This window comes from Aedes albopictus, chromosome 1 (assembly GCF_035046485.1).
Source record: "Aedes albopictus strain Foshan chromosome 1, AalbF5, whole genome shotgun sequence".
In the NCBI taxonomy this organism is placed as follows: domain Eukaryota; kingdom Metazoa; phylum Arthropoda; class Insecta; order Diptera; family Culicidae; genus Aedes; species Aedes albopictus.
The window spans coordinates 138,494,959-138,506,993 of NC_085136.1; the positions used below are offsets into that span (position 1 = coordinate 138,494,959).

Below are 12,035 nucleotides of genomic sequence, written 5' to 3' on the forward strand. Positions count from 1 at the left end.
GACCGTTGAGACTTGACATAATTCCAGAAATTCGTTGGGTTTTGTTTCAGGTTGAATTCCAATCGACTTACGTGTCTTTGGTAGGATGATGTGAGCAGTTCATTGTACACAGACTCAACAGAGCGGAGCATGTCTCTGTTTCATGAGTTTTGTCGGAAAAGAAACGATGGCGCATCTTTCTCAGTCGATTCAGTAGATTACGCAATTCAGCTGTCCACCAAGGATATTTTTTCAATGCATCGAGAGATCGTCGACGAGGCACATGCGCAGCTAGAATCTCGGAAAGCTTGTCGTAAAATATGACCACATTTGCATCCACCGAATTTCCATTGAGAAAGTGTTCCCAGTCTACAGATGCCAGGGTGGTATTGAGTTGATCGAAGTTGCAGCGCTTGAAGTCAAGTTCAGAAGTGTGGGAGTCCGAAACGACCTGGGCAAACACAGAGCTACCAGTGTCTAGCTGCAGGACGAGTGGTGGGTGATAATCGTCGGAAGTAAAATCGGATGCGGCGGCTGCAGTACTTCGAAATCGTTGGGTGAATTGGAGATAACCAGATCAAGCAAATTTCCACTAGAGTTGACAAATGGATTCAGTTGCACTAGACCACATGTCGACATGGAATCCACAAGAATTAGTTTCGGTTCACTGGAAGCATTCAAGGCCAGGCATCCGTTGATGTCGTCATCGAAACATCATTTCAGGCGGGGAAGGTTGTAGTCTCCCAGAATCAATAATACGTCGTTTTCTGCAGCGTGATCGGCAATGCTTTGTGCAGTCATAGCGTGTGCTGAGTAAAGTGTTGCCCCGGAATTTGGACGCAAATAGAGGTTGCAAACGTATAAAAATCTACTAGGCAATCTCACACGAACAGCAATTTGCTCTAGGTGCTCACAGTCGACCAGAGACACAGCTAAGCATTGCAGTCCACATTTCACTGCGACGAGAACTCCTCCACCTCTTGACTTGTCGCTTGTAGCTGCACTGCAATCGCAGCGGAAAATTGCATATTCAGACGTGAGTTCCAAGTCGTAGATGTCCGGCCGAAGCCACGTTTCTGTGAAGATGATAAAAAGTTTAAAATCTGTTGTCTTGGTGCGTAATCCACGAACGTTCTGGTAGTATATGGAAAGGAAAGCGTTGTCATGATTGGAAGACTCATTATCCAATCGTTCAACTGGGGGAGCATTCGAGGCATAGTAGATGTTGTAGCGGAATTTCTGTTATTTAGTTTCTCTCGGGATTCTTCTTAAAGATGTTCTGCGATCCCTTCCCGTATTTCTCTTGGGTCTTTCCCAGGAGATCCTCCCGGGATTTCTCCCAGCGTTGCTACAGGTGTTATTATGAAAGCTCTACCAAGGGTTTTAAGGAGTTTTTCACTAATTTTCTGCCGGAATTCCTCCCAGGATGTATTCCAAAGTTTCTCCTGTAACTTTCGAAAGGTTTCTTGTAAAGTTTCTCCTTCAATTTCTACAGAAGTTTCAGCTGGGATATTTCCCAAAGGTTCTCGCGGGATTTCTTTTGAAATTTCACCCAAAATTGCTCTCGGAGTTTTTCCCGGGACTTCTCTTAGAAAATTCCTTCCGGTGTTTGTCCTGGCATGTCTCTCACAGTTTTCTCTATTTATTTTGGACATTCTCCTAAGTTTTCCTCTTAGTTGTTTACCTAATTATTTGCAATGATTCTCTTGAGATTATTTATTACAGTTTTTCTCTGGATTTTTCAGAGATTTTCCCGGAATCTCTACCAGAAATTATCCGAGATTCTGGATGTTTCTTTAGAGGTTTCTTCAATCTTCCCAATGCTTCGATATAACGTACAATATTTTTTTCTCAATTTGCACTAATTCTGGGTAGCAAGGCTAATGCTGCTAGAAAACATTGATTTGTGTGATTTTGTAGTTTATCTGGGGGCTATCACTGGAAAATTGAAACTTTTCTATGTTGCACGTTATATTGAAGCAAAATGTACGTTATGTCAAATTCGCTATATCGATAGTACGTTATATCGAAGATTACATGTACTTGGTAATAGCTTTTGGGCGATTTTTTGCTTAAGTCTCTGGAGAGATTCTGATAGAATGTTTGACGGATTTAATGAAAGGAATTCATATTGAAAACTATAAAAATTAAGATGGGTAGTTCTGGTGAAGTGTCTAAAAAATTCAGACAATTTAAAAATTATGTTTTGGAAGAATATTAAAAGGATTCATTGAGTAATATACGCTTACACCGTGTATGAGATGCATAACAAATGGGCGCAATGGGGAGCCGAGGGAGCTTATTGGAGTTTGGTGATGTCACAGCACCACGGCACAGTTCCAGCTCGGGTGGATTTGAGAAGGTTTCAAGGCCATAAGTCATAAGGCAGGCATTATTGGTTTTGTGACTAGTTTTCAGGCTTTTTCAGAGCCAGCATACTTTTAATTGTTATCTAGACATTCTATTCCACTATTCGGTTAATGTTAACAAACATACTATTAAATTTTGTTTGAATAACAATCATGAACTAAACTACATATATCATACATTAAATTTTCTGGAAATTAGTTTTACATGATTTAAAACACGACTTTTTCAATGAGCATACAGTATTAAAACGAGGATCATTATTGAACATATCAACCATCTAATAGATCAGAGAAGCACCGAAGACTACTACTAAAAAGATATAAAGTGAATTGATATAAAATAAGACAAGAGTTTTCAAAGCATTGTTTAGCACCGACATATTCTTATATAAAAAAGTTCTTGACAAATAACAAAGACAGAATGGTACAACAGAACCAAAACTTTCACAACTTCTAGCGTAGTCTTCGGAGTCAGTACACAACAGTGTCTTACTGGACGACATTGTGCGCACAGTGATGGGACAGGTTTCCACGTTCCTCGACGTTCTAGCGGCAAAAACACAGTATTCCAATCATGTTTTATTCACTACCGAATATACCTCAGTTCACAAGAAACATCTTAAGGCAGTGGTGCTCAGGCTGGAGGATACCGCGGGCCAAATTTACAATTTGGGGTCGAACTGCGGGCCGCATAAAACATCGATGCACAAAAAAAAACAAAAAGAACAATTCTAAAGCATATTTATTAAAAATCTGAACTGTTCAGAACTTGTGTAAGGGTCAAACTTTATAATCTATTGCCCTTCGTGGAGTTCAATTTAGATTCATAAGTTTGGTTGAGAAAAAGGTTTGAGCTTCAAATTGAAATTCAAACAAATAATTTAGAAGTGGCCCCTAGAATTGCCTTGAAGCCACTTCAAGAACTTGTCAAGCAGATTTTACAAGAATTTCTTTTGAATCGCTCCAAAAAGCTTTGCTGGATTTTCTCTTGAAATTTCTTGTGGAGTTGCTCCTGAATGTTTCCGAGAAATTTCTTGAAGTTTCTTTTAGTTTTTCTATAATTCTCTTGGAACACCTCCAAGAACTCCTCTTAGGTTTGCCTGTGGAACTGCCCTGAAGTTACTATAGGAATTCCTCATTAATCGTTTCCAAGAATTTCTCCTAGAATAGCTTCCGGATTTTCCAAAAAATTTCCAGGAGCTTCTTGAAGATTTTAGTAAATTCTTTCCATAAGTCTCTTCTAAAGTTGATGAAATACTTCATCATTAAATTTCTTCAAAAATTAGAATTTTAACAATTGTTCCGGAAGTTTTTTCAACATTATCTTCTAAAGTTGATGCATAAGTGTTTCAAATTTATTGTTCAAATTTTCCTCAGATGTTCTAGGCATCTTTCGTGTCTTGATACAGTTGGTCCTGGAATCTTGTTTTTAGTTACTCCTGAAAATTCTCCTTTTGTTGCTCGAGGAATTCTAAAGATGTTTAAGAAATTTCTGTTAGAGTGGCACCAGAACATTTTTCTAGGAGATGCTCCTATAATTTGCATGCAACGCCACAACTTTCTCATTGAGTTTCTTCAGGTTTATTTTCTCAAGGATGATTTGAGTTCCTCCATATATTTCGCTTAGAGTTGCTTAAAAATTTTCTCCAATAATGTTTCCTAGAGCTTCTCCAAAAATGTATCCAAAAGTTTCTCCAAAAGGACACAGGAGACGCTTTATGAATCTCGCCTGAGATTTTTTTTCTTTAAGGTGGTTCAGGAGTTTCACTTGGACAATTCAAATTGGATTCGTAAATTTTGTTTCGAAAAATGTGTGAGTCTAATAATAGAAATTTAAACAAACAGTGAAAATTAAACAATATTCGCAACCAAGTTGAGATTTGTTGATAATTTTGTCAAAAACTGCATGCTAAGTGTTTTTTATGTTCTTCGGAAAGGCGAAATGGCAAATATTTTCTCTGCGTTGCATTGACTGCGCTCAAAAACTGCAACTAATTTTTAAACGATTAAAGATTACATTTTTAACAAACTTTCATTTGATTCGTACCACTTATAAATAATATAAGCTGGCTTCGTGACTTAGCTGAAATGCCGAAATATTTCGGAGTTGCGATTTCGAATCTTACCAGAACGGATTTTTCTTTTTGTTTATTTATCATTTAATTTGTGTTCAACGCTGTGAAAATTGATCAGCATTTTTTTTTATTTCTTAATTAATTTAACGAGTTATTTCAAATAATCGTTCAAAAATTTCGATTCGTCTTAAAGTACTCCGCGGGCCGCATGTTAAGGCTTGGAGGGCCGCATGCGGCCCGCGGGCCGCAGGATGAGCACCACTGTCTTAAGGATTCGCAATTTTCCAGGTAGTAGACACCCTGAAATAGCTACAGGAACTCCTAAAAAGTGAAATTCCTCAAAGCACGCTTAGTGGATTTCATAAAGTAATTTAGAATAGAATTGTTTGATAATTTTTTGCAGTTTTTTCATGAAGTTTTCTGATATATTCTCGGTGCAGAACTCGATTTTTACAGAACTCGTCGTAAATGTACCACTCGTGCTGTAAAAATCGTCATTCTGCACCTTGTTGCGTAAACTACTATTTACAAATTCGGGCAGTTTGTACAATACATATTAACCCTTTCACGATACCCGTTTCGTCGTCTGTACACAACTATGGTAGCTACAATTGCCCTGGTTGGTTTCATCAGAAAAAAAAGTACTTAACTAGCATGCAGCAGCAGTACCCAGTACCTACCGCCGAATTTATGCGCATATATGCACTTAATTAATCCCGGAAAAGTCACAGAAAATTAATCAGCAAGTTGCAAAATTAATGCGAACAGCAGTTCCAGCAGGCTGGAAGAAAGAGAACCACCCACTCATTGGGTTGATTAATTTCAACTCCAATGCATTCGGTAGTTAAAATTCTCGCTCTCTATCCCTCACCCATGTATCGCGCGAATCGAGGAGGTACACCACGCGTTGATTTATTGATCATTCAAGCTGCGCCCCCTCCACAAAAAAGTAGCTGTCAGAAGTGGGATTCGAACCCACGCCTTCAGAGAAGACTACGACCTGAACGTAGCGCCTTAGACCGCTCGGCCATCCTGACTGATGAAGGGGGAGCCGGCTGCGGCTAGACGCGATCGGCTTGCGTGACTCAACTCTCATAGATACAGCGCGCCATGGGTGTAGTAGAGTAGACCGCCGCCGGCTGCCGGCTACTCAACAAGCTAATCATCAAAACAAGTCATGATCGCCGCGCCGCACACATGGATCAGGTGGCAATAAAAAGCCAGTAGGTAGGTGTGGTGCAGATGGGGATGCTCCCCCGAGCGCGCACACACAGCCTGGGGCGACTCAACTATGTGTAGAGTGTAGATATCGCACGTTTCCTATCTTTATTAGCTACACATTAGCGTTGTTTGTCTCCTTTGCGCAAGTGCGCATATTACCCACGATCACGTCTACTTGTGTGGACTGTGGGGAGAGTATGTGGAGGGCCAAAGGGGAGCAGTCAGTCAGCTATTATTGGTATGGCAATTGTCTGTGTCAGTTAAGTCGGTTGACGACAATCGTAGTGTTGAAGAGAGGTGATAATGGAATTTGTTGCTAGTGATATGTATATCAATTCAGGGTATGATTGTAAGAATTTCTAAAAATAAATCACATCTGCGATTCGAACAGTGGTTCTTAATCTATAAATTGCGGATCACAAACCAATGATAGAGCATGCTGCTATATCGGAAGTTTAAAACTGATGTGAACTAGTAGTTTTTAGTACTTTTTTAATTATTTTTACATTTTTATAAATTTTTAACTTGCCTAACATCTACTATGTTTGTTAGTATGGGAAGCCGATGTACTCGTAGCTGTTTCGAGGTTATGGATAACAAAAATTACAATTGAAAAGGATGGCTTACTTTTATTGATGGGACAAATTTTCCTGATCTGCAACCGGTAGACAAGAAACTGGCTGCGAATCCTGTGTCGTTTAGCCGACCCGAGTGCCATCGGGTTGCCGAAAGCAGTCGGCGTTAGAAAACTCGATGCCGCCATTCCGTCCACCCCGTCCAGCATTTGCGAAAACCAAACAAAACCCAACGAAGAAGCAATGTCTGTCTGTCTGTCTGTCTGTCTGTCTGTCTGTCTGTCTGTCTGTCTGTCTGTCTGTCTGTCTGTCTGTCTGTCTGTCTGTCTGTCTGTCTGTCTGTCTGTCTGTCTGTCTGTCTGTCTGTCTGTCTGTCTGTCTGTCTGTCTGTCTGTCTGTCTGTCTGTCTGTCTGTCTGTCTGTCTGTCTGTCTGTCTGTCTGTCTGTCTGTCTGTCTGTCTGTCTGTCTGTCTGTCTGTCTGTCTGTCTGTCTGTCTGTCTGTCTGTCTGTCTGTCTGTCTGTCTGTCTGTCTGTCTGTCTGTCTGTCTGTCTGTCTGTCTGTCTGTCTGTCTGTCTGTCTGTCTGTCTGTCTGTCTGTCTGTCTGTCTGTCTGTCTGTCTGTCTGTCTGTCTGTCTGTCTGTCTGTCTGTCTGTCTGTCTGTCTGTCTGTCTGTCTGTCTGTCTGTCTGTCTGTCTGTCTGTCTGTCTGTCTGTCTGTCTGTCTGTCTGTCTGTGTGTCTGTGTGTCTGTCTGTCTGTCTGTCTGTCTGTCTGTCTGTCTGTCTGTCTGTCTGTCTGTCTGTCTGTCTGTCTGTCTGTCTGTCTGTCTGTCTGTCTGTCTGTCTGTCTGTCTGTCTGTCTGTCTGTCTGTCTGTCTGTCTGTCTGTCTGTCTGTCTGTCTGTCTGTCTGTCTGTCTGTCTGTCTGTCTGTCTGTCTGTCTGTCTGTCTGTCTGTCTGTCTGTCTGTCTGTCTGTCTGTCTGTCTGTCTGTCTGTCTGTCTGTCTGTCTGTCTGTCTGTCTGTCTGTCTGTCTGTCTGTCTGTCTGTCTAAAAAAAATTTTGGGAAATTTGTCCGAGTATTCAACCAATAAATCCCTCACGGATTCTTTCAAATAATCTTCCATGGATTCATCCGGAACTTTTCTTCAGGGAGTTGTATAAAAATTCTTCTTATTCAATCTACAATTTCCACAAAGAAATCTTTCAAAGCATCTTGCATGATTTCCTTTGGTAACTCAAATTTCTTTGGACATTTATTCAAAAATTTCTCCAGAGATTTATTTAACAAAATTTCCAGTGATACTTTCAAAAACTATTCCAGAGTTTTTCAGAAAATGTTTCAAAACATCCTTCAAAAATTTGTGCTGGGGTTACTTTGGAAGTTCTTCCAAGGATTTCACACTAAATCCCCACAGCAACTTCCAATCTTTCCAGAAATTCCACAGATTAGGGATTCCTCCAGAAGTTTCACAAAGAGCTGTGTATGAGTTTCTGCGGAAATTCCACCAGGGATTTCTTTAGAAAATCCCCCAGAGATTTACCGTATTTTTTCGGGACTTTCCTATTTTTTTTAATCTATCGGGGTTTGCTTTAAAAATTGGCCCAGGCATTTTTTTTTTTGAAAATCTGAATTTCTGCCATGTGTCTTTAGAAATTTCCCCATGGAATCTTAAAAAAACGTGTGACATCAATTTGGGAGTTTTCTGCAGGGTTTCCTATAGAAACTGCCTTAGGGGTTCCTACTCAAGTTTTTCGAGAGACTCTTTCAGAAAATCTCCCATGACTTTTATCATAAATTCCTCCAGAGATTTATTTGAAAGCTTTTCCAAAGACAACTTTGAAAAAAAAACTTCCACAGATTTTTCGATATTTTTTTTTTCAAAGATCCTTGCTGAAATCCATCCTAGGATTCGTTTAAAAATCTTTCACGAGTTCCTGAAAAAAAATCCAAGGGATTCTTAAAGAAACTCTTTCAGGGACTCCTCTGGAAACTCCCCGTATATTTACTCCAAAAAATCATCCAGGAAATCCTAAACAAAATCAATCAGAAATTCTTTCACAAAATCTTCTAGGAAATCCTTTGAACTTTAGAATGTCCTCCAGAAAATTCTCCAACAACTCATTAAGAAAGTCTTGCGCGGATAGCTTCCAAAAATGTTGCATGGATTCCTTTAGAAAATACTTCAAGAATACCTTTCAAAAAATAATGCATAGATTGTTCCAGAAATTTATCTACGAATTCTTTAAAATTTTTCAGATTTTTTTTTCAAAGGGATTCCTTCAGAAATTTTACAAAGCATTCACCTAAAAAACCTTCCATAAACTTTCTCAGAAATACTCTATGGATTTTTTTAGAAAATTATTCACGGATACATTAAGAAACAGAAATTCAGAACTCCTTCAGGTTTTTCTCACAAACTATCTAAAAATTTGTCTTCAAGGATTGATTGGGAAATTCTACAAGAGATTATTAAGGAAATTCCCAAGATTTCTTCATATTCCTTTAGATATCACAGCGCAACATTTTTTTATCTCAAGAACAAACTTATGTGTCTCCGAAAGATTTTGGGCCGCTGAATCCGAATCCGGGCTCAGATTTGCTCCAACACGTCACAATTTTGAGCTATACCTCAATTTATAGGGCAACATATGCGATTTTGGGCTTTTTTGACTGCAAGCCATTAAGCTTGGATATTTTTTTTTAAGCAATCAAAAGGTTAATTGGTCAATTAACATCTAAATTAACGAATCATGCAAAATATTTCATTTTACCTAATCAAATTTTATAGATTTAAGCATTTTATGTTAGTATGAAAACTTGCATGCAACTTTTGGAGGGAGACTTGTATGGGAAATATCGTACCTAACATAAATCGCTTAAAACTATCAAACTCGATTTGGTAGAACGAAATATTTTGCATGAGTCGTTAATTTAGATGTTAATTGACCAATTAACCTTTTGATTGCTTAAAAAAAATATTTCCTTGCTTAATGGCTTGCAGTCAAAAAAGCCCAAAATCGCATATTTTGCCCTATAAATTGAGGTATAGCTCAAAATTGTGACGTGTTAGAGCAAATCTGAGCCCGGATTCGGATTCAGCGGCCCAAAATCCTTCAGAGACACATAAGTTTGCTCTCGAGACAGACAAAAAGTTATTTTTTGTTACGCTGTGTATTCCTTCAAGACATTTTTGTTCCACAAATTGCTCCAGGGATCTTTTAAGAAAGTTTTGTAAAATCATCCAAGGATTTTTTCAGAACGTTTTTTTTAGAGATTCTTATAAGGATTCTTACGGAAAAGTTGTAAAACATTGTTGCAGAGATTCCTGCAGAAATTTACACAGATATTTCATCAGAAATTCCATCGGTTATTCCTCTATGTATTTCTCAGAAATTCCTCCAGGATTGCCTTTAAGCGTACCTCTAGGAATTTCTCTATGGATTCCTCCAGGAATTCATAAAAAAATGTTTAGGATTTTTATTAGGTTATTTCTCCAGGATTTTTTTCCCAAAAAATATCTAGAGGCTTTGTAAGGTATTCCACCAGGGGTTTCCAGGTGTTTCTTCGGGAATTTCTTCAGAAAATCCATCGATGGATTTATAAAATATTCCTGTTTTTTACAGAAATTCTTTCAGTAGTTCGTTTAGAATTTTCTTCAGATTTATTTTTAAATTCTCTTTGAAATTTCTTCAGCGATACTTTCGGAAATGTCATAAGAGACTTCTTGAATATTCCTAGAATTATTTCAGAAATTTCAGCAAGGATTTCTCCAAAGTTTTTTCAATGAATCTTTCAGAAGGTGTTCCAGCAGCTCCTTCCTCAAGCGATTCCTTCAGAGATTTCTCCAGGAATTCATTCATGGGAATGTACCAGTCAAGGGGCGCTGAAGTCGGTAAACCTTCACTATCTAGTTCTGATTTTACGATGACAGCACTGGCAAATAATTTATCACACATCTTATCAGTTACTGCCGAAGCATTACAATGATCTTTCTATGGAATTTGCTACAAATTTTGAAATTCAATCAGCTGAGTACACGCCACGATAGTATAAGGCATCTACCAAAAATATCAGGAATATATTACAAATCTCGGGGAGGAGTCATAAGAAATGGTGAAAGAAGTTTGTTAGAAACCTTTGAAGAAAAGTCTGACGAATGGGAAGTTTGCATGCATCCGCCAAAAATGTTGCCATTATTGCTAAAGGATCTGCAAAAAATATCGCCAGAGAATCACCCCATATAATCCGCTCATCGTGATCATCGACAAAGCGAGAGATATTTTTAAAAAATGAAGTCAGAAAGGGAAGTTGAAGTATGAGATTAAGGTAAATATATAAAACTAAGCGCTATTATGGGTACTCTATAAACAATTTATTGATATGAAGTGCTCCCCGTGTCACAAGGCTGAAAACCCCTGCATTGTAAGGCATCATAATATAAACTGCAAGTTTTGAACTGATTGGATATTAAAAAAAATTACCGTTAAAAAATTGTACATAAAATCGAGATAAACTGTACACAAAATCGAAGTACATAAAATCGAGGGTCCACTATATCTAGGTATACCTGTAGTGATGTATTATGATTAGCTAAATGACCTTTATCATCTCAATTCACCTTAAAATCTACATCCCTATTCTAGAACCCTTTGGAGCCCATTGCTTTACCTACAACGGAACCTACTGGAAATTAATTAATTACTGTAATTTTATTACGTTTTCCAACGGTCGCCCATTTCTCGACGGCAACCTCTAACAACAGAACAGTTGCCAGAAACCAATATTGAAGATTGGTGCCTATGCCGCCAACCGTGGCTCATAAATTCCGCTGCACATAAGTCAGTTAGCTGTCGGATTTTAGGCCGGATGGCCGGGAGATTGCAAATCATAAACGCACCGTCGTGGCATCGTGGTCTCCGTTGCAAGTTGCAATCCTAATGACTCTTAGGATATTCGCGTGATTTACGTAGACACACTGCGTGCGTGCCGTGTGCCACCCCTTTTCGCTAAGCCGCCAAGTTCTCCTCGGATTGTTGACCGGTGCCCCTGATGCGGTGGTATTCGTATGAATTGGCAAACACGTGGCCCGACCGCGCTAGTTGGCTGGCCTGGCTCGACATCAACGCGCATTAGCAGCCCGTAAACCTCGAAGAATGCCGTTCGTTTGTATAACTTAACCCACGAATTCAACATCCGAACAGACAGGTTCTAATACGTTATGCATTATTAGCTGATCCCGGTGCAGGCCGAAGCCGGGATGCTATTGCAGCAAAATGGTGGGGATTTTCGTTCCAGACGGTGCATATTGAATCAATATCACCTAAAACGCGGCCAAGCGGCTTTGGCAGCGGCGTGGAGTGCTAAAGGCTGCATCCCTAAGAACGTTAGGCTGAAGGAGACTTAGGGTTTCGTCGGCCGGTGATGAATGTACCTAGTGTAAACTTTGTGCAATATGCTGTTTCGGTGTGTGCAAGGGTGCCGTGCCTTGCCTTGGTTTGATTTATCGAAACGTTATGCTATACTGGGTTTCAAACGCGTCGGTGAAGAAGTTGAAATTAGCTTGGAATACTCAAGCGTTTGAAGTCATCGAATCCCACATAGTTCAAAATTGTTGTTCAAGTGAATTCCATAAAAAGAGTATTTAGGAACCGATTGTTTTCATTCTTCTTTCTACAAAAATAAGACGCAAAACAAACAATGCTTCAGGGGACATACGACACGCGAAAAATAGAATTTTTCAACACACCACTCCCTACTCTCTTCGTACGGGTTTAGCGACTTTTATTTATTACGTAATCGCCCTCTTCCATAACGC

General features: G+C 39.3%; 1 non-coding gene across 1 annotated transcript; it reads right to left on the reverse strand.

The window, feature by feature from the left end:
• Positions 1 to 5,377: 5,377 nt before the first annotated feature.
• Trnal-cag (transfer RNA leucine (anticodon CAG)) lies at positions 5,378 to 5,460 on the reverse strand. The gene has a single exon. It is a non-coding gene; the product is annotated as a tRNA-Leu (tRNA).
• Positions 5,461 to 12,035: the final 6,575 nt, after the last annotated feature.